Below are 21,419 nucleotides of genomic sequence, written 5' to 3' on the forward strand. Positions count from 1 at the left end.
GTGGAGCATGGGCTCTGGGAGGGAGTTTGGGTGTGAGAGGGGGCTCAGGGCTGGAGCAAGGAGTTGGGGTGTGGGAGGGTAGGGGTGAGGGCTCCAGGTGGCACTTCACTTCCAGGGGCTCCCCGGAAGTGGTGACATGTCCCTTGGCTCCTAGGCAGAGGTGCAGCCAGGCAGCTGTGCATTCTGCCTCCACCTGCAGGCACTGCCTACACATCTCCCATTGGCCGCAGTTCCTGGCCAATGGGAGCTGAAGAGACGGCGCTCGGGTGGGGGAATGCATGGAGCCCCCAGTTGTCTCTCCTCCTAGGAGCTGAGGGACATGTTGCCCCTTCCAGGGAGCTGCACAGAGTCGGGTAGGGAGCCTGCCAGCCCGCTAACTGGACTTTTAACGGCCCGGTCAGCAGTGTTGACCAGAGCTGCCAGGGTCCCTTTTCTTTAAAAAAAAAAAAAAAAAGTTTCATGTCTCTGCATCCCCAACAACCAAGGAACAAAGTACACGTTTTACAGAAGGTATCATTTGATTTGCTGCTTCTTGAGTTCCTCTCTTGATTTCATCTTCCTAAGAATACACACATTAAGCCTCCTAGAGTGAATCTCCTTAGCAATGAGATTCTTCATTACAGAACTGGCACGTTTTTTCATACAATAGATTGGCTATTTCTTACTGTTTACCTCTTGATCCTCCAAATTGTCTGTTAGTGGTTTCTCGGAAGGAATATTTTTATTGATTGCTGCTACCACTATGTAGCCCATTTCACATATTAACAGAAATGTTTGCATTTTGGCTTTTTAAGTTAAAAGCCTGAAATTCCACTAGCACAGCTTCCCCCCCACACACCTCCCAACTGACGCCAAAGGGGCGTGGGGGAAGGTGCGGGTTGGAATTTTTTTTTTTTTATTAAAGCCAGTGATGCTGTTTTGCACTTAATAAAAACAAAAAAATTTTGCATAAGAAGATGGGAAGGAATTGAAAGTCAAAGGGTAAGTTCCATTTACATTTTCACTGACTGACATGTGATCAGCAATATTCAGACACAGCAATGAAGAGCTTGGAAAGAAAGAACTGAGGTGCATGACTCAAGAAAATAAGTTTTACTGCCAAAAGCTGCGATTTAGCTGCTATGGCAATGGGTATTCTGTACATTTGGAAATAGGAATGGAGATCTTTTGGTGTTTGGTCTGGACCTGAAAAGAAAAAAAATATTGAGTACCTTTTTCTGTATTGTTTGTTTGGGACAGGACATCAAGGAAGGTCTTGAGCAGAAGTTTTCCCACAGGGTGAAGTCTCAGGGACCGTGGAGTTTTCTGCTTGGTTCTGAAGACCTGATCATTGAAGCTTAATCCATTCTTCATTCACTGAAGTAAGTTAATGGGTATTTTGCCTGAGTAAGGGCTGCAGGATTGAATTCATGATGTATTTTAAAAAATCCTATTACAGGAAAGACGTGTGCATTGGTCAGTCTTCATCTTTCTGTCTTCTATGTCCATGTAGCGTAAGATAGCCTTTCAATGGAACTACTCGTGTATGTAATGTTAAGCACATGTATAATATCTGCAGAATCAGGGCCTACGCTCTCAGCCACCCAGGAGAAGACAGAGAAGTGAGAGGAGGGGCAAAAGAGAAGAGCAGTATCGTTGCAATGTGTTCAGCAACAAGGAAACCTATTATTGATTTTCAGAGCAAGCGCAAAAGCCAATCAGTTTCTGTTGTTGTTACAAGCTTGGCAAGAGAAGGCATATGTGGGGCATGGTGGAATGGATAGCAACATTAGCAGTAGTAGTAGGCAGTGCCTCTCACATTCTGTCACTAACCGCAGCCAGAAGAGATAGATGCTACTTCTCTTCTCAATAAAAAGAAGAATCCCTTTCCTATGAATAATTGGCAAGTTTCCTCTTTTCTCTTTAGTTTTCAACATCTACAATTGTATTGTATAGAGCATAGATATCAACCTTTCTGGTCAGTCGTATTAAAGACTTCTGCCATTTCCACAGCTGTACCAACAATCCATTCAGAGGTGTTGAGTCATCTCCAGTCCTGTAAGATTAATAGGCTCGGGTATCATTGGTGGTGAGTGGAGAGTGGTTCAGGTTAGTATAAACCACTAGTCAATGAGGGGCAGTCAATTTCCACACGGGATGGAGCTGCCCTTGGGTCTCCTACAGGAGCCTCCCAGTCCTGGGCAATCTCACAGTTCCAGGCAGAAGTCCAGCTCACTCCCAGGATCCTTTTTGATCCAATTACCTCTAGACCCTGGAGGCATTCCCACCACAGGTGAGAGCAGCCTTCCAGGCCCTTTACCCATATCAAGCTTGCAGTGTCAGTGTGCAGCCAAACAAGGAGCAGAGAGAGAAGAAAGACCAGCTACTACCCAAGGCTGGGCTCCCCTTGCTACTGGAGCGCATTGGCAGCCTCTCTTCCTGGGCAAACTCCCCATCCCTGTAGGAAGCTTCAGCTTTTTAAAGCTCCCCATCTACAGGTAGAGCATGTTGTGTAGATGCACCTTATTGGCACTGCCTATGTACAGGTATGCTCATTAACCTTTCTATCAGTGGGATAGAGGCATGTCCCATCACAATGCTTATAAGTGGTTGGATTTTGGGTTACTGCATTACCACTATGGGAGGATTGGGCCCAGTTTTTTGGTTATTTTAAACTGTACCTTCTCAGAATGTTTATTAGATTTTACGTATCTAAAATAATCATTGTAGTCAATGACAAGCATGAATTATATATGCCTAAAAACCATTAGATATCATAATGTGTGTGCTACATTGTCAGGAGATATAGGGGCAGAAGGACCCATGGGAAATGGCTTGGGTTGGGAAGTTTTTTGTTTTGGTTTGAGTATTTGTGCCTGACTGAGCACAAGCAGGCACAAAATACTTCTACTAAACTGGTGAAGAGATCAGTGGTGTTCTGTACTGAAGAGCGAGGGAGTGGAAGATTGGGGGAGGAGAGAAGTGCGCTTGTGGCATATCTTCCTGGCCTACTCAAGCTCAGAAAGAATAAGAAATACAAGAAGATAAGAGACAGGGAGAGGATTTTGCTTTGTGACCAGCTTTGAAACCTGTTTTTGTCACCACTGAAGGCACACCCATAGCATGCAGCCCTCCTACCTCTTACTCCGCTGGAGAAGGGTTATGTTTAACCCCTTCCCATTAATGATTGTCTTTATAATAATTTCAAAAGGGTGGGAGAGTGAAGGCTGCCTAGTGAGGGCTTTAAGGGCATGAAGACATTAGTAAAATCATTTTCAGCCACTTCATTGATTTTTAAAAGAAACCTAAACAATGCAATTATGTCAGCTAATTAAAATGGTTCTTTCCTGTTGCACTGAATTCCTTTTTGAGCATCATTACTTTCCTTGCAGCAAATTTCAGTACTTTGGTTTAACGTTTCAAGTTAAGGAAAAAGAGGTTGAGTAGAAATTTAAAGTTGTGCAGATGTCTTTGTGTGATATGAGTAGGAGTATTTTTTATGTGGACAGTGAGAAGACGAGGGGATTGCATGAGCAAGGGCTTGAATGATTTCTAATGAATAGGATAGTTTTTAGATGGGATAATAGGAACATTAAATATGGAAAGATATATATTTTGTTGTTGTTGTTGTTGTTTTTGCAAGTGTTAGATACCAGTGATATATAGTCAGATTAAAAACAAACAGTTGCAAAGGGAAAAGTTGACAGGTCCAGTTAACACACCAATGAAAGCAGCCTATGACTGTGTCATTACATCTAATTTGTTATTATTACTATTATTTGTTGCTGATAGCCTTAGGGCACAAGAATGAGGGAAAAGACTTGGCAAAGGTCACTGTCCTAGCAGATGACACCTAATAATCAAAATAAACTTATTGTTACTGGAACAGACTCTCAGAGAGGAAGTGAATAGGATGCTAGCATCGGACTTGGGAGCTCTGGGTTCAAGCCCCTGCTCTGCCGCACACTTCCTGTGTGACCATGAGCAAATCAATTAGGACCACATTTACAGAGGTATTTAGGTACCTGTAGATGCAGATAAGCATGCCTAACTCCCACTGAAATCAATCAATTTAAATGGGAGTTGGGTCCCTGAACAGACCTGAAAATCCCACTAAGTGCCTATTTGCTTCTTTAGGCATCTAATACCTTTAAAAATTTGGCCTTTAGTATTTCTGTGCCTTGGTTCTCCATCTGTAGAATGGGAATAATAGAACTCCCTACCTCTTGTGAGGATAAATACACTAAAGAATGATGTGCTCACATAATAGGGGCCAAGTCAGTATCTAAAGATGGATGACCTAACTTGAAGAGTGCATACCACAAACCTATTAAGTCTAATACAGAGGGACACCCATATCATAAAGGCTATTACTATTACAATATTTTTAAAGATAAGAAGGAAATAGTCTTGAATGAGAGTGATGGAAATAATATTTTCTGTTACCAGGATTAGAAATCTAGATGTAGACGCCTATGGATTTTTAAGTCATGAATGATTAATAATCACTATTTTGTTTTCAGCTTTCATAATGGCAGAGTGTGTGTGGGGGTGGGGGGGAGGACAAGGCCAGGTTAAGAAGAGACAAAGGGAATGTTTTAGATTAAATCAGATGTGACCTGTTTGAAAGCAGAAGCATTTGAGTATCTTTAATTATGAGCCTAGGAACAAAAGTTAAACAAGCTTGAAGATATCTGCTCTTTCACTGAGCTGGGTGAACTGGTAGAGAACTTTTAGGAGTCTGCCAGCTTTACAGCACATAGGTTTTAAAGCCTCTCATTCCAGTAAAAGAAAGAAACAAACTACATTTTTAGAAGTAATGAAAATCCAACCTGTCTACCTCTAAAGCATTTAAAGCTGAAACATGTTCAGCCTTCCAATCCATGAATGGAAGTAAAGCAAAATGAATTAAAACACTATTGCTTTGCTGTAATCTGTGTTGTAGCATATGGTACATGTCTGAACCTCAAAAATTCATCCCATGCTTTCCTGATGAAGAACTTTGGCTTAACTTCATTACAACAGCAAACTATGTAAAACTCCAATGGGCTAATCTAGGAAAGTCACACCAATTAGTCAGTTGTGTCAAATAAGCTAACATACCATAAATGGGGGGCCTTGGGATCTTCTGAAATCATTACAAAGATTTTAGGTAAACTGCAACACAAAAAGTGGAGATGACGTATAGCGGATGTTCACATGGAAAAAGTTATAGGGCTTCCCTAACTGCAAAGTTCACATCTCGATTAAAACTTTATGAAAGTTCAGGGGATCTTATATCCTGTGTCTTGGCCTGATCTTTCTCTAGGGAAAAAAGCCACCCTTCCCTATCCCAAAATCAACATCTATTTCCAGAACAGAACTCAATCTTTATAAGGTTCTGCAATGTTCAGGATCCTGTCCTCCACCCATTTGTGTAGGCCCAGCTGGAAATGTCACAAGAAAGCTTTTTCTTACTAGCTTTTCAGCCTAAGTTTGCAGATGCAAGAGGTCATCATGGTCATGAGAATATTTATCTAAATCAAACCCTAGCTCTGCACTTTGGGGTTCTTCCTTTGCCAGCAGAGAACAAGCTGCTGTCCTCTCGCACAACCTCGAAGTGTACCACAACAGTGTACCTATGAGGCACCTAAGAATTAGTACAAGACGCAGATGATCACAAAAGTAGTTAATGATAGTAATTGTTTATCAAAACCACCTAAGTGCAGAACTGGCTGAAGCTTTTACAGTGGAACACTTTTCTGTCAGGAAATGCTGATTTGACAGAATCAAAACACTCTATGGGAATGTGTCAATTTTGTCAAAACTTTTGACGGAAACCAGTCAGGCAGGTTGGCCAGCCTGGGCTTGCCCAGCTTCCTGACTCTTTGGGAAGCTGATACCCTGGGCTGCCCAGCTCCTTGGGCAGCTCCCTGTTCCCCGTGGATTCAGGCAGCAAGGGGAGACAGCTGTTTGTTGAGCTGGTTCCCTGACTCCCCAGGCAGATGCCTCCTGGGTCTTCCTGACTCCCCAAGTAGCCAGGTCCCTATGAAGTCAAGTAGCCTCTGGGAGGCAGCTGCCCAGGGAGTTGGGCACCCAGGAGAACACCCAAAAATTCAGTTTCTATTCTCCCCAAATGGAATTTTCTCTTCTATGAAAAAAATCTATTTTTTTCCTACATTTTATCCCAATTCAGAAAGATAGTTTGTTTATTTTTGCCAAAAAAAAAAAATAAATCAAAATTTTCCATGGATGAGAAATTCAGTTTTCCAGCCAGCTCTAATGAACTGGGAGAACAACAACATATAACCCATGGATTGCATGCAGCCTGGTCGGGTCATGAAATACAGACTTCCTCACCACTTTTTTAATGAAACTACATGGTGAATACAAAACTAATCTAAAATAAGTCTGATTTCTGGCATACTCAAAACACACCAATTCTATGTTCCTATACATCTTCCAAGGAAGTTCATATGTAAACAAATATTATGGGTGTGTGCATTTTTAAATTTTGTATGCAGTATGTGCATTTATACATGAATTAGTTACTGTACTGGCTTTGAGCTCCTGTTAAGTGGCCACTCCCGAGCAACCTATCTTAGAAGGACCCCCACCAACTCAAAGCAAATTTAACTCCTGACTAGACTAGAGCCACGGGATTCTGTGTTGGTATCTAGTGCATTCTGCATACTTAGTGGCACTTGAGTTCCTAAGCCCCAAAGTCACTTTTGAAAATGGGACTTAGGCTCCTAGGTCATGCAGATGCCTTTGAAGATGTTGCCTCATGTCTCTTAACTGGCACTAAGTTTAGGTTGCAGAAACTTTTCATTCTAAGTCTGCTGCTCAGTATAGTTGCAGAGATTAAGCAATACTGTACAATATTAAACCGATATTCAAGCACTCACCCAAACTGCTATGGGAGTAACTGTGACAGAATCTTCAATAGTTCCCCCCTCCAAGGGTGGGAGAACCTGACCACACCCAGTTGTCCCCACTGGGTGGTTCCAACACAGGCCCCACTTCCTTACTATTTGCCAAGGGGATGCTCTGCCATTTGTGGGCCTTCTTAAGCCTCTCTAGAGGGGGGGTCAAAATTAACGCTGATGCATTTGGGCATAATCCCTCCCTGTAGCCCCAGGGGGTTGCAAGTCTACAGTGCTGCCAGAGATCCAGCACCAACGTAGTGAGTTTTGTGGAAATTGCTCTAGCTGGCCCTTGGAGTCAGGCTCCGCTTTGTTACCCGCACAATTTAGGGCTGTCACCCCCCCACCCTCTCTTTTAACTACTGAGGTAGTAAGGGACCCAACTTTTCCCCTCTGTGGGTTCTGGGCTAACATCCATTCCCAGTGGACTCAGGGCTCTGCAGGTCTCTGGGCCCTTTTACCAGTGAAAGAGCCTTACACAGTTATCTCCTTAACCTCTATTCATTAACAGTTACCAAAATAGAATACGCATGCTAAGCATACAATGCTCACCACTCCCAATAAGGGAGATGAACTTTTCTTGAGGGCTAATCAAGATTAGATCATCCAGGGCTCCAGCTTCTGCACAGTATGGTCGGCAGGGTTTTGAGGTCTGACAGCTCTGATTTTGGGCTGTGTCCTGGAGTTAGGTTCCAAAGAACTTCCTTTTGGACCCCAATTTATATAGTTAAAACTTGGGTCCTATGTAGCTATACCTTAACCAATCATTTTAAACTAAAGTACTATAAAACAGTATTTTTCTCCAATTCTAGCCCGTTACAAAACAATTCTGTAATCATTCCTAGCACATTATGAATCAATTATTTAAACAATTATACCTGATTACCTTAGTTGATTTAAATCTTGCAAAATTAGTTATACAACACACAAATAATTAAAGAACCAGACAGAGACCATACAGATAAACAGTAGAGGAGCAGAGACCATAAAGGCAAAACAATGGAAGTATAGATTTCACAGTCACAACTGTTCAGTGGTTTCTTGTCAGACAGAATGCTATCAAACAAAGAAACAGATCTTAAGATGGTTAAAGAAAACTTTATCTGGTGTTGGTGGCTACCATTAGGACAGGAGTGCCTTTTTAACAGCCCGATATTACATTGTTTTGATGCAATTTACATGGAACGTGAGGATGTGACTCTCTGCAACTTAGCTCATGGCTGCTGTTTTTACTGCAGAAGAAGACCTCAGACCTTACATGCCTGTCCATTTTCCCCTGGCAGCCCACTGTACTCTCCTCAGGGTCGCAGGGAAGGTGTCCTGGCTCCTCATTCTGCTTTTTAGGGCGCTCCTGCTCCTCCCCCACACACTGCAGTTTGCTCCCTTTTATAGGCCTCCTCCTTATCATGCAAGATTGACAGGGCTGGAGTGGTGGAGCTAGTCCTGCCACCATGGTCTCTCTGACACCTTTCTCGTCCATGTAGAGTCTATGCACCCCACCACAGTAACTAGGATACTGTTTTCTGTGTTCTGCACCTTAAATTTAAAATCTGTCTACACATGTGTTGGGGTGGGGAGGGACAGGGCTATGAGGCAGTACAAGAGCTTACAAAGTGACATACTCTACTTCCTCACTCAGCTATTTTATACTTGCTCTCTCTCTTTGTTACTTTTCTTAATCTAAAGTTAGTCACCTAGACTGACAGTACATGATTTTCAGTGTGCATATCACAACACACAAAAATATGGTATTAAATTGTGTCTGCTTTGTGCCTTTTTCCCCTTGCCCATTTTCAAAATAGACCCTTTAACTGGTATGGAGTGAAAAAACAGTTCAGACCAACTAAGAACCACCTCCCCATCACACAAATCCTTTGCCCCAAACTGAATGCAGACACTTCAAAAAAATGTGGTTAAATTCCTCTCTTCCAGTTACCCCCATTATTTTACATCTTTACCCAATTTGGGGGTCTGGTCAGCACTGGAAGTGCTGATGTGTCACAAGAAAGGCTTTTGCTGACCAATCAGAATCGAGAGGAACTTGAAATTTTACAAGGAAGTCTATTCTCCCAAGACTTCTATTCCAAATGATGCAAGTCCTAGAGCTTAGTTCAAACGTTCATAGACTGCAAAATTTTCGAGACAGAGCCTCTGCACGTGCACCTGCAGGTGCACAGTGCATGCCACAAGGAGGCCAGGATCCTGACTGGTCATTCTGAACACTCCTGCAATATAGATATTAAATAATAATAATAATAAATAAGGGCCCGATTTACATAGGTATTTAGCCATCTAAAGATGCAGAGAGGTACCTAGTGGAATTTACACTAAGCAGGTTAGGGATCTAACGCCCATTGAAGTTAATGAGAATTAGATGCCTACCCTGATTAGGTACTTTTGAGGTGCTATCTTCCTAGGTTTTTACAATAGTGCTCATCACCAAAGTATCTGAGAGCACCATGGGGGAAAAAAAACTCTTAGGGTGTCAGTTTCAGATTTTGGGGTGCTTCTCTCTTTTGAGGTTCACCTGTCTCTACTAACTGGCAGAAGTCATTATTTTCAATACTGAAATCCCATTAAATCTACAGTCTGCATTTCCTGAAAAGGTGCAATGAGGGGATAGAAAAGGATGCCCGAGTTGTCACATTAAAACTCTTTTAGGCAAATATCTAATTTGGGTAACTTTCAGAAAATAATTTGCATCTGAAGAATATGTCAGAGTTATTTAGCAGAAGATGGGAAGCTGAACTGAAATGTAAATGACTGAGGTCTCCTTACAAAAAGATAGCTCCAGTTTTTAGCACAGATATTTCTCTTAATAAGGTTTTCAAATGATAATGTTCTCCTTGAAGAATGTTAAATTTCAAATTGCCACTGCAGGATGAATTCCAAGATGAAAAAAGGAAGGAAAGTAGTAATTGTTTTTTAATTCCAGCTGTATGTAAGCTACTGAAAATTCATATTTCATTTGTTGGTTTTGCTTAACTTTAACAAAAGCTGGAGATGCTACTGTGGAAGTGATTAATGGGAGCAACACTGGATAGATTTCTGAGTTATGCCACTGGAGAAGACATCTGATAGGTAACAATAAGAGCTAGTTAGAACTGAGAATTTTTGTTCTGCAGGAAATTCTGAGATTTCAAAATTTATTTTCTTTCCAAATCAAAATGAAAACTTTTTTTGACATTTCCCATAAAATTAAATTTTGGTCAATCAAAACATTTCATTTTAATAGAAATCAGAATTACATTTGTAACTTTTTATATAATATATAATAAGTTTCAAAACAAAAAGTCATTTCAATATGAAAGAAACTGAAATGTTCTATTTGGATAAGGCCAAAGCAGATCTTGTTGCAATGCTTCATTTAAAATGTTTTTAAACAAAAATGTATCAAATCAACACATTACAGCATAGAGTTTTGATTTAGACAAAACAGCATTTTCTTATGAATAAACATTCCATCCGAAAATTTTTGATGTGTTCTAGTAACAGTGTCATGCCCCCATGCTAATCAAGCATGGTGAGGTTCTAGCCAAAAGCCAAGTTCTATCCTCAGATAAGAATATGCAACCCCCGTTGCCATCAATAGGCTGAAGTTTTGTGCAGAGCAGACATCACTTCAAATCCTAGAACATAACGTGAGTTGTACTGAGGCAGCCTTGGCAATGAATTAAGAACATCTGATAAAGATATGGGTGAGGGGTAGAGTTTCCATAAGGGTCACAGGGACACGTTTTGTAAAAGATGCTTATGCATCAAGACCTGGAGTACCATGCCAGAATCAGGTTAACACCTCAAACAGCAGTGAGCCTATACGCTGCTCTGTCAACTAGTCACTGTGTGACGTTTGGCAGGCACAAACTCTCTATACCTCAGATTACACACTTCCATCCTTCCTAGGGTTGTTGTAAGACTCCTTTAAATTTTGTCAAGGGCTCTGAGTCTCCAGAAAAGAGATGCAAAATATTTATTACATGCTATCGATCCTGGCTTAAGAGCTGGGCATGTTACTGTGAGAGCCCCATTCTCCAGAAGAGATTCAGACAAAAGGTAGCAAAAATAGTGTGGGGAGAAAAGCTAGTTTATTCTCCAGATTGTCTTGATAAGAGGATTTGTAATTACTCCACCAAGAGCAGGGACAGATCGGACAGAGGAAAATGGTTCCCATCAAAAAGTGGAATAAAATCCCAATTTACTACCCTTAAAGGACAGAAATGCGTAAGGCACTAATGGATCAACCAACACCTCTCTTGTCTTCCCCTACTGATACAAATACATACATTGATGTGGACTTTTAAAAATAATTTTGTTATGAATCTTTTATGTATAGACATGTTGTATCCTCTAATCCAGAGAGAACTAATGAGAAAACGGGGAAGAAAAATAAAATCCCTCAGACAATTACATACCTTTTTGTGACTAGGATTCAGGCAAGCACAATGTATAGTTTTATGTAAAATAGGCATGGAGTGACAGAATTGTTTTGCCTATAGATGCCTGTATGTTTGCCTGTATGTTCACATGTGGAATTTATCCAAGCACTCCATTAAAAGAAAAAAAAAAATCACAATAGCTTAATAGCCACCATTTGCTGCAGTCTCACAGCAGCACCACAATGTCTCAGAACAGAACACATTTCAGCTGCCTCTTGCATCTCAGGCAAAGGACGAGTGCAAGTGTAACAATGCACAGAGAACAAAACAGCTCTGATAACAAAAGGAGCATTAAATACTGGCATGGAAATAAGAAACAAGGTCTTCCCTTCAAACATGGGGAAGGCACACAAGTTCACATTTTATTCCTGTGTGTTTTCTTAGTAAGGATCCGAGTATCTCAGGGATTTAAAATGTAACACAGACTTGCTTCAGTTGCTATGGTAAATCTACTTTTTTTATATGGTTTAACTGAAGAACAGTGTACATAGTTATATAACTGTCCAAAACACAGCTCTGCCCCAGGCAGCTTTTATTTACACACCCTTCTTTTGTAGCAAAACTTTATTATTGTTGTTTCTAATGAATATGCACACACTATGCACCGAAACAAAACAGTAGTGAAGAGGCGCCGGAAATTGAATTCCAGCTAATGAACAGCATGATATTTGAAACTGTTTCGGAACCCAAATGTGTCAGATGTTAGGATGGAAATACTTACCTGATGAATTCAGAAAGAGGCGGTGTGACAGTTCTCAGGGTACCCAGGACTCTGGGTCACCTTGTTATCGCCTGCCTCTAGCAAGAGGGAGGCTTTCTTGCGGTAGTTGGGTGTCATCTCCCTGGCACTGCCAGCCTTTCAGCCACTCAAGCACTCTCCTGAGGGCTTATGCCAGCCCTTCCTTCCCATTTCAGGTTAGTAACAGATGCACCACAGTCCCCGAGTCCCTTTGAATCATACCCCTATGATATCCAGCCCGACCCTGGATACTTAGAGCAATTCCATATCCTCTGCACCTGTGTACCCCAGTTTACCAGTTTTATCTTAAACCATCAGTCCTGTAAGCCACACAGTACTTGTGAGCACTTACAATTACATGGAAGTAAAATAAGAGAGAATAAAGATTTAACTAGAAAAAGGAGAGAGTGATGGAAATAAATGGTTACAATGCATACCAAAATCATAAACCGTGAATCTGGGTCTATACTTATCAATAGTTACTGTGACACCCTGGCTCCCCAATATTCACCACTGTCATGTAATTAGGATATGTTTTGTATAAAGTATGCCTTGTGCGGTATCACTCCAAAAGTGATCTGCTAGACATTAATATCTCGTTGGATTGTATGTGCTACCATCGTATGTGAAGTTCTGAAGTTTGGCTATGTATGTGTTACTGAAACATGTGAGGTTGAAAACACCCACAAGCAGCCTTTCAGCTACAATAGTAAAAAGGCCAAACAATGTTAATGGCTTATTGAGGAAATGCACACAAGCACAAGGAGTACCCCAGGAATTGTGTACAATAGAAACCTCTCTTGTATAGCACTGCACAATGGTAACTGTTTGACCCAGGTCACAGCAAAAGACAGGGCCGGCTCTAGGCACCAGCACTCCAAGCACGTGTTTGGGGCAGCACTTTCCAAGGGGCGGCACTCCAGCTTTTTTTTGTTGTTGTTGTTGCTTGGGGCGCAAAAAGCCGGGAGCCAGCCCTGAGCGGAGGTGAGCTGCGGTGGTGGGGGGGCACGGGGAGGGCCACAGGAAGTAACCCTGGGGAGGCAGAGGAACCGCTCCCCCCCACCCAGCTCACTTCTGCCTCCTCCCCCAAGCCCGCCACTGCTCCGCTTCTCCCCCCTCCCTCCCAGACAAGCCTGGGGGAGGAGGCGGGGCTGGGGATTTGGGGAAGGAGTTGGAATGGGGCGGGGAAGGGGCGGCAAAAAACTTGGAGCCAGCCTTGGCAAAAGAGCTTTCCAGCAACTGGGAAGAAAATATATAAAGGGGACAATGACATCATGAGGGGATCTCACTCTCCCTACAACATATCTGGAAACTCCTGAAGGGCTCAGTGGTACCCCAGTTCCAAATGTCACCCCGGGGGGAAGCCGTCAGTTACATTTTCTGTCTAATCAAGTAGATTTCTCCCCCTGACCCGCCAAAGTTTAGTTTGTTGAGTGTTGGATGGTTTCTCAAGAACCAGGATCCAAACCTGCATCAAAAACTACCCTTTCACCCCCCACCACCAGCAGTTTTCACCAGTGAATGGATCTAGAGTGCCTTTCCCTACACTCTCATTATTTATTTATTTAGCGTTTGCATATTCGCCAAGCCAAGCAATAGCGTTCTTAGTGGCTAAATGGAGCTCTCAGAGCCCACTCTGATTTGAGGCCACTCCTCAACAATGTGCATCATTGTTTGATCTGTGCCACAGCTGCAGTTTGGATTATCTCAAAGACCCCAATGGTGCTGGCTGACTGCACAAAGCCTTGCCCAGTCTGGAATTGGTTAATGAGGGCCCACTGACGATATGGCAGGTCAAAGCCGGGCGGGCAAACTGTAGGGTCTGTGACAAGGAACTGATGTGTTGTTGATTTTAAGCACCAGTCTTCCTGCCACTGGGACTTCGCTGTCACATCTGGTGTGGCAGCCTTGACCATAGTGGATGAAAGATGTGTAGCTAGTGGGCTAAACAAGTAGGTGAACAAGGGCAAGCTTGGGATGGCACGTGCCTTCTCAAGCAACTTGCCAGCTGCAATCTCCCCCCCCCCCCCCGATGAAAGGCAGAGAAGTGTGACTCAGAACTGGAAGCCATGGAAGATGAATCGGTTAGATAGTTCCTGTGATGATGTGCATTGTTGAGTTGAGTTGCACATTAACAAGTTTGGTGTGTACCAACCCACGCTATACTGGCACACAGTACTCTGCTATTGAGTATGAGATAGCAAGGGATGTGGTCCTTAGGGTTGGAGCATCGACTCCCCATGAAGAACCTGCCAGTTTGCTAAGATGGTTGTTGCATGCTTTGACCTTTGCTGCTAACTGGCTTTTGTATGTCAGTGTTTGGTCAAGGGTCACACCTAAGTAAACTGGGTATGCTTCATGTTTCAGCCTCTGGCCATTCATTATGATGTTTAGTTCCCTTTTAGCATTGGCATGGTGGAGGTGGATTGTGCTAGAGATTGTCTTGTTGGTGCTAGGCTGAAGGTGCCATGTCTTGCAGTAGTCGGCCAGCTTTGCATCATCACCACTCAGGGTCTCCAGCTCAGAGAAAGTTAGAGCCTGTAGCCCACAGTAGATGTCATCTGCAAAGATGATCTTCCGTGACCGGGTTGGTAGCAGGTCATTGATGTATAGATTGTACAAGGTTGGGACTAGAACAGCCATAGGGTAACCCGTTCATCTGTTTTTTCCAAGTACTTCTTTTCTCATGGTCATGCCACAGATGTTCGGACTACCATTGCAGGCACAGTCCATCTGTCATCCACTGAATGTCATCTGTTATATTGAAAACAGTCTTTTGTTTCTATTCACAGGCAGGGTGAACCCCAGCCTTGTTGTAGAGGTTTCTTCTCTACCTTTGATTGTTTGTTGTGGTCTCTGATTGTTCTGGGATGTTGTGAAGGGTAGACACTAGAACCGTGCATTATTTTGTCAGTTGACTAGGGAGGGGTTACAGCTCCCTCTTGCTGAAATGGGTCATCGCCAAGATGCATCACCTCCTGGTGACTAATTTCTATTCCACGTCCATAAAGCATACTTTCAATATAAATACATTATTCCTTAAATATTGCCCGTACATATTACCCTTAAGTATATGCAGCAGTTCGTTTTTGAAAATAAATCATACATTTCAGACATCAATCTTTGTGGCTAAAAATGATACTCCAAGAAAGGAAACAAGGTCACAAACAGCATTTCCAAATACATAATTGTGGCCAAATTTTTGGAAGATTTGGAACATGCAGATGTGCATGCCCAGTTTTAATTATGTTTTAATTATTTGTTAAGTATTTACAGAGTGCTCAGCTCAGTAAAAAAGCACAAATGGACACATGCCCCATGTAGTACAGTCTGAAAGCTAAAGACTAGACAGAAACATATTGGGAGACCAGGAAAAGGTGCTTACTTACGTCTTTACAAAAAGTTATACAGACCTGTGTGTATGCACGTGGATGTATAAGAGGGGTGGTCAGGGCATTTTATTGATGCTGTTGGGTATCTCACAGGAGTAGTGGGTTCCAGGAGGGATTTGAATCTGTGTTGCTAGCAAGTATCCCGCCAATTACTAATGCCATTGATAATGCCAAGTTAACTCAACGGTGGCAATTATTTCTATGATCTTTCAAAAGGTTTATTGGGGATTGAGATAAAATTAACGGAACTTATTTTACTTCCTTTTTGATCTTTCCTACTCAGTACTGGCCAAATGCACAACTACACACACCCACTGAGTCTCATCAGTCATTGATTTAAACAGTGAAATCTGATGCTCCCAACACTCCAGTGTTAGCTTTATTGTATATGTCTATATATTTTATGGGGTATTGGGAAGTTGTATTTTTTTCTGCAACTCATGGACAATATTTAACACAGGGGAGTCCAAATGCATTTTATGAAATTTAGAAATGTATTGGCTGAAGCTTCACAATGCACTATTAGCCTTTTCCCTTAATTCTCTTGGATTTTAGGCTATTTTTAAAATCAATCTATTCCCATATCCAAATATCACTTTCAAATTCAAACATAAAGGTCCTCATCACATCTTTTGCAAACCTCTTTGATTTGATTTCCTTTAAAAACATTTCATGCTCAGTCAGTCTGAAAGAAAACCGGAGAAATGGCCATATGTGTACATAAGGTAGAAAGTATTTTAACAATCAATTAGTCTATCTATGATATTTACATAGGGTCAATCATATTCTAGGTGCCGACGATGCACATAATTCACAGGACAAAAATAATGTTTGGACATATTGCATGCAGCACATTAATTCTGACCCCCTAATATTAATGGTCTCATGACATTCATTTATTTTACATGCCATAAGGGTGGATGTGTATGTATCGTACATTATCTGTTTCTAGATATATACTGTCTATAAATATACCCACCAAGAAAAAGCATTGTTACTTAAGAAAAAAAAGGCATGCTGTGAATCAACATTAGTCATTAAAATGATAACATTTCCAGTACAATACCCATAGTTAATGTCTTATGCTTTCATGTTTCTTTTACATCTATGCTGTTCAAATGTCAGTGATTTTAGCACCGAGTTTAACCTTTACACATTTTTTCCTCTTGCTTCTGAGACATTTCTAGTCTCTTTCCTCTGCTGCCTTTCAAAAGTAGTGGGCTAGGATGCATCATACACATATATGCACTGGTATTTGAATCCCTCCAAGGCATTTCATGGCAAGTCTACTGAGTGACACAGTTCTTTCAATGCATACATATAGATCAGCTCTAAAAGCTTGTTAGATCAGTCAGAAGAATGGTACAAACAAGACAAAAGTCTACCTCCCAGTGCTTTATGTGCTAATCCTTGGAGGCCTTCTGTGTCTTACTACCATACATGGGTTTCTGAAAGTGAAATGGAGAATTTATAGAACTTTTCATAAAGAAGTTTGATGTTCCACACAGTTAAAAAAACTTGTTAAAAATGTGGAAGTGTAGTCAGGAGAATCCTTGATGGAAATCTCATTCCAACCACTCATTCACTAAGTAACCTCAAGCAAATCCATTAGCACTGCTTTAAAATTGGATATAAATCAGGCCCTCATTTAAAAAAAAGGCAATTAAGTCCAGTTTTCCCAGTAAAAAGCCTTTCTACATAAAAGTTCTGGTTTGAAATGATCACCATATCTCCAACAAGACTGTCCCTCATTTCAGGTATTCCAACTATGGACCAAAACATTCTGAAAAAGTAAGGAATTTTATAACGTCAATAAAAGTCAAGTAGAAATAAGGTGAGTCCATTCAGCAAACATTTCAAGGAGAAATTGTTAACTCTATGACACAAACAACAATAATTCTCTCATAAAGCTATTTTCATCCAGAGATCTTAAAGCCCTTCACAAATGAATGTTAGTGCCACTATCACCTTATGGGGATATTAAAAATTGAGGCACAAAGAGCTAAAGTGACTTATCCAATGTAACAATGTCCTAGCCATTAGACCATGCTGCCTCCCTTCAGGCACTAAAATATTAAATACTGACCACATATGCCAGGATATGCGAATTGTTCGTGTTCTCTATGTCTCTATTGATGTTTTTGCTTCTCTTGACTGCTTATGAGCGTGTTGTCAACTTTGCTGCCCCCCTGTAACACAGAGCACACGGCTGGTTTCAGAATTATAGTAATCAGTCTGAATATCAGTTCATCAGCTAATGCTTACAACCAGCATTCAAATAGTGGTTGGCAAACTTTCTAATGTTTGGTTGTACAGAAGAGTTCAGGACAGAAGTTTATTTAAAAACTTATCCAAACATCTTTGGTCTGGAAACTGCAAATCTCATAAGATCAAACTTACAGAGATCATCTGTGCTAGAAGGATGATCAAAAAAGTTCAAAATGATACCAAAGAATAGACTCTGCTTTACCTAAAAGGTAGGAATAAACTATCGTCTCATGAGAAACCTAATTTTGAAGTATTTTAGGAGAAGCTGTTCCTACTATATTTTGGCTTTGCCAAAAACAACCTGAAAACAGCCCTTTCTGCATATTTTGATATTTCTGTTTCTGGTCTCTTTATATCCACTCCAACATACAATACAAAAACCCCAAAGATTAAAAAAAAAAAAAACAGTTATCTTCCCAGACTTCAGATGACCAAAAGGAGTCTGACTGGAGGTAAAGCATCTGTTTTTCCCCAAACAGCAGCACAGCATCATATTCTCTCATTCTTTGTACCTTTCAGATGATTATGTACCTCATTCTGTCAGGATCATTAACCAACTGGCCTACAAAAGTGGTGTTCGCTTCATGGACTGTACATCACAGGAAAGTATTTACCTCATTCACTTTGGAGTAACTGCTCAGAGATTGCTGACCTGATAGAAAGACTTGAGTCTATCTAATCTGTGCACTTTAGTTCTTGGCAAAGTTAAAGATGCTGATCATTGCTATAATCAATATATTGGCAGCAGCAGCCTTCTCCATTTTATTGCTATTTATTTATTGTATTATCTTGTAAATATTCTACAAATCTTTCTAAATTAGTTTACTGATCACTTTGTTCTTCTCTAATTCTGTCTTATCAGTTCAAGAAAAACTCTTAAGCGATAAAGTTTAACAGACAGGACAGTATCACCCATCACATATATGTGCACTTAGAGTTCAACCCAACTGCCACTGAAGTCAGTCAAAAGACTCCCACACATCAGGTCTCTGTTGCACAATTTCCCCATCTCTTGCTGCATTTTTGGTGCCTTCTCCTCTCGTAGGACCTGTTCCAAAGCTTCCTGAAGACAATAGGAGTCTTACTATTGACATCAATCATCTATGGATCAGGCTTCTACTCAAAAGAAGAACTCTGGATCATCTACCGATAGATAAATATACCAGTAGGCAAGATCCATACAAAGATCAATTTTACATGCTGGAGCTCTCTACTCCTTTTGTATTATTTCATTAATTACTGCAATGGCTTCATTTCATTTTTAACTAATCATAGGCCTCTAAAGTTGCAAACATTTTAGCTTTACTTATCAGGATATTGAATACAAAATTAAGGATCCAATATATAATCATATAACTATTGCATGTTACATTATGAACACTGCACTGATTGGCACACTGAGTGCTCCCTGAAATAAAATGTTAAATAATAAAATAGAGTCATAGAACTGTGAGGCTGGGAGTGACCTCAAGATAGTATCTAGACCATTCCCCTAAACTGAGACAGGAATAAGTATTCCTAGACCAAAATCACCCTCGTCTCTAACCAAGTTTGTTACAAAAGCATATCTTTAAAATAAAGCCCTGAATAAAAGACCAAATCATGGAGGAAAACATTTAAAAGAATGTAAACTGCAGAATTTCTGGCTGAACTTTGTGCCCTTCTGTGCTTTTTCAGATTGTAAAGATGATCCTTTTCAGTGAGTACCTGTGATAAATTAACTAGTCAAAAATCTAATAATTTCCAAAATACTTTAAGATAATAGCTGGCCAAATTTGAAAAGATTGTTGTGTATTTATCCATTTTTCAGTTTCACATTAGTGGTCTCTATTCCGATGACAAGTCTTTAAAATTTAGATCTTTATGTCTGTGATGCTAAAGCTGAAGGATATTTTTTGCTGGTTACTTGGTTCAAACATATTATACAACTATCTTGCAACACCACATTCCAGGGCCCACTCTTTTACTACAAACTCCACTTTCAATTTAATTATTCATAAGATCTGCCCTGATTATGTGAAATATATTCCAAAAAACACTTTTTAAATACCACAATCTGCAAGTAAATTGGTAGCCCACAGTAACAACATATGCTTATAATTATGATTACCATCAGGGAATTCAACCTTACTGAAGGATAGAAGAGAGGCCCAAGCAGGGAAACCTCAAAAAATGTAAGAAAGGAGAAAGCTGAAATGGGAAACCATGCCTGGATAATGGGAAAAAAACTTGGTAGTAAAAATAAGCACTGGTTTCAGTCCAGGCTGCTGCACAAATTTCAACATTTTTGGTGAACAAAAAATATTGAGAAATGAATTCTTCCTTTCACTACTGAACTGATTCTGAGCAATGTTTGCAATATAACCCTTGAGTCTAAATTCTTCTAAAGTACAAATCCTAATTGAAGACCATGCACTAATAGCTCAGCTACTTGACAAAAAGATTAAAGTGCAGCAAACTATTGTTTTATGATACTAATATAATATGCATAAATTAGAGCTGCTATAGTTAATGCTGAATTGAGGTTTCCATTAGAAACCTCATTTTTGAGGGTTCAATAACTCAGCCATCTGAAATCACAATGAGCTGAAAGTTGGCAAGCTTCATCTGTGCGCATGGTATTCGGTGTATTCTAGTATATAAGTGCATACACAATGTTTGTAAATTACTAGCTTATGGGTGAATCTCAAAAGATTCACAGAGTTTGGTTTGGCCAAGGATGCTGATCCAAAGTACCTGAGTCTTTTGTGTATCATGAAATGGACTGGAAATCTTTACAAACTGTCATTGTTTTGGTATGTTGGCACTTCCAGTTTGACCCAAAAAGTCCCAGAAATGCAAAGGCCTATAGAATGGAGGACCATATTTAACTAAATATTTCAAACCTTAGAAAATGTGTGTTCAGATTTAAAAAGTGAGTGAAAGCTATGTATATTTAACTAAACTGATCAGGGCTGGCTCTATGCACCAGCAAAACAAGCTGGTGCTTGGGGCGGCACATTTTTAGGGGCGGCATGGCCGGTGCCAGAATGCCGCCCCTAAAAATGTGCCCCGGATGCCCTAGCTCACCTCTGCTGCTGCCGCTCGCGCGCCACTGCTCCCCCTCCCTGCCAGGCTTTCAAACCTGGGAGGGAGGGGGAGACTCCGAGCAGCTGTGGTGCACGTGCCGCTTCTCCCCCTCCCTCCCTCCTAGGCTTGAGAGCCTTGGGGGAGGAGGCAGGTCTGGGGATTTTGGTAAGGGGCGGAGTTGAGGCGGGGTCAGGGGTGGGTAAGAAAAAAACGGGGAGGTGGTAGCGGCCAAAATTGATTTTGCTTAGGGCGGCAAAAATCCTAGAGCCGGCCCTGAAACTGATTCACCCATATACACTTTGAGTTCACTTTAGCAGACAAATATTTAAGACTGAGTTCCGGTTCTTTCAGAAAAATTCTATAGGGGCTGAGATTTTTTTCCCCCCTTGCTTTTATTTTGCACTGGGAAAAGATTCAACTAAGTCAGTTCTGCAATTCTTAACTTATATAGGATTAAAAAAAAAAATTCTTATGTCCCAAATGAACTTTTTGTAGTTGATTAGCTCCAAAATGGCTTAAGCTAGACACACTTCGGACTTTTTTTTTTTTTGTATACTCATTGAAGGAAAAAATCCAAATTTGAAGAAAATCTCTTTAAAACTACTAAAGTGATTGAACTTAGAATAAAGAA

The 21,419-nt window shown here is 40.8% G+C and overlaps 1 long non-coding RNA gene across 1 annotated transcript in view; it reads left to right on the forward strand.

Annotated features, from left to right (window-relative positions):
- The window catches only part of LOC128838753 (uncharacterized), a 59,986-nt gene that overhangs the window by 16,556 nt on the left and 22,011 nt on the right, over positions 1-21,419 (forward strand). The window contains exon 2 of the long non-coding RNA XR_008445260.1: positions 1,240-1,361. This is a non-coding gene — a long non-coding RNA (uncharacterized LOC128838753). The remainder of the gene's footprint in view (positions 1-1,239; positions 1,362-21,419) is intronic.

Source organism: Malaclemys terrapin, chromosome 5, assembly GCF_027887155.1.
Source record: "Malaclemys terrapin pileata isolate rMalTer1 chromosome 5, rMalTer1.hap1, whole genome shotgun sequence".
Taxonomy (NCBI): domain Eukaryota; kingdom Metazoa; phylum Chordata; order Testudines; family Emydidae; genus Malaclemys; species Malaclemys terrapin.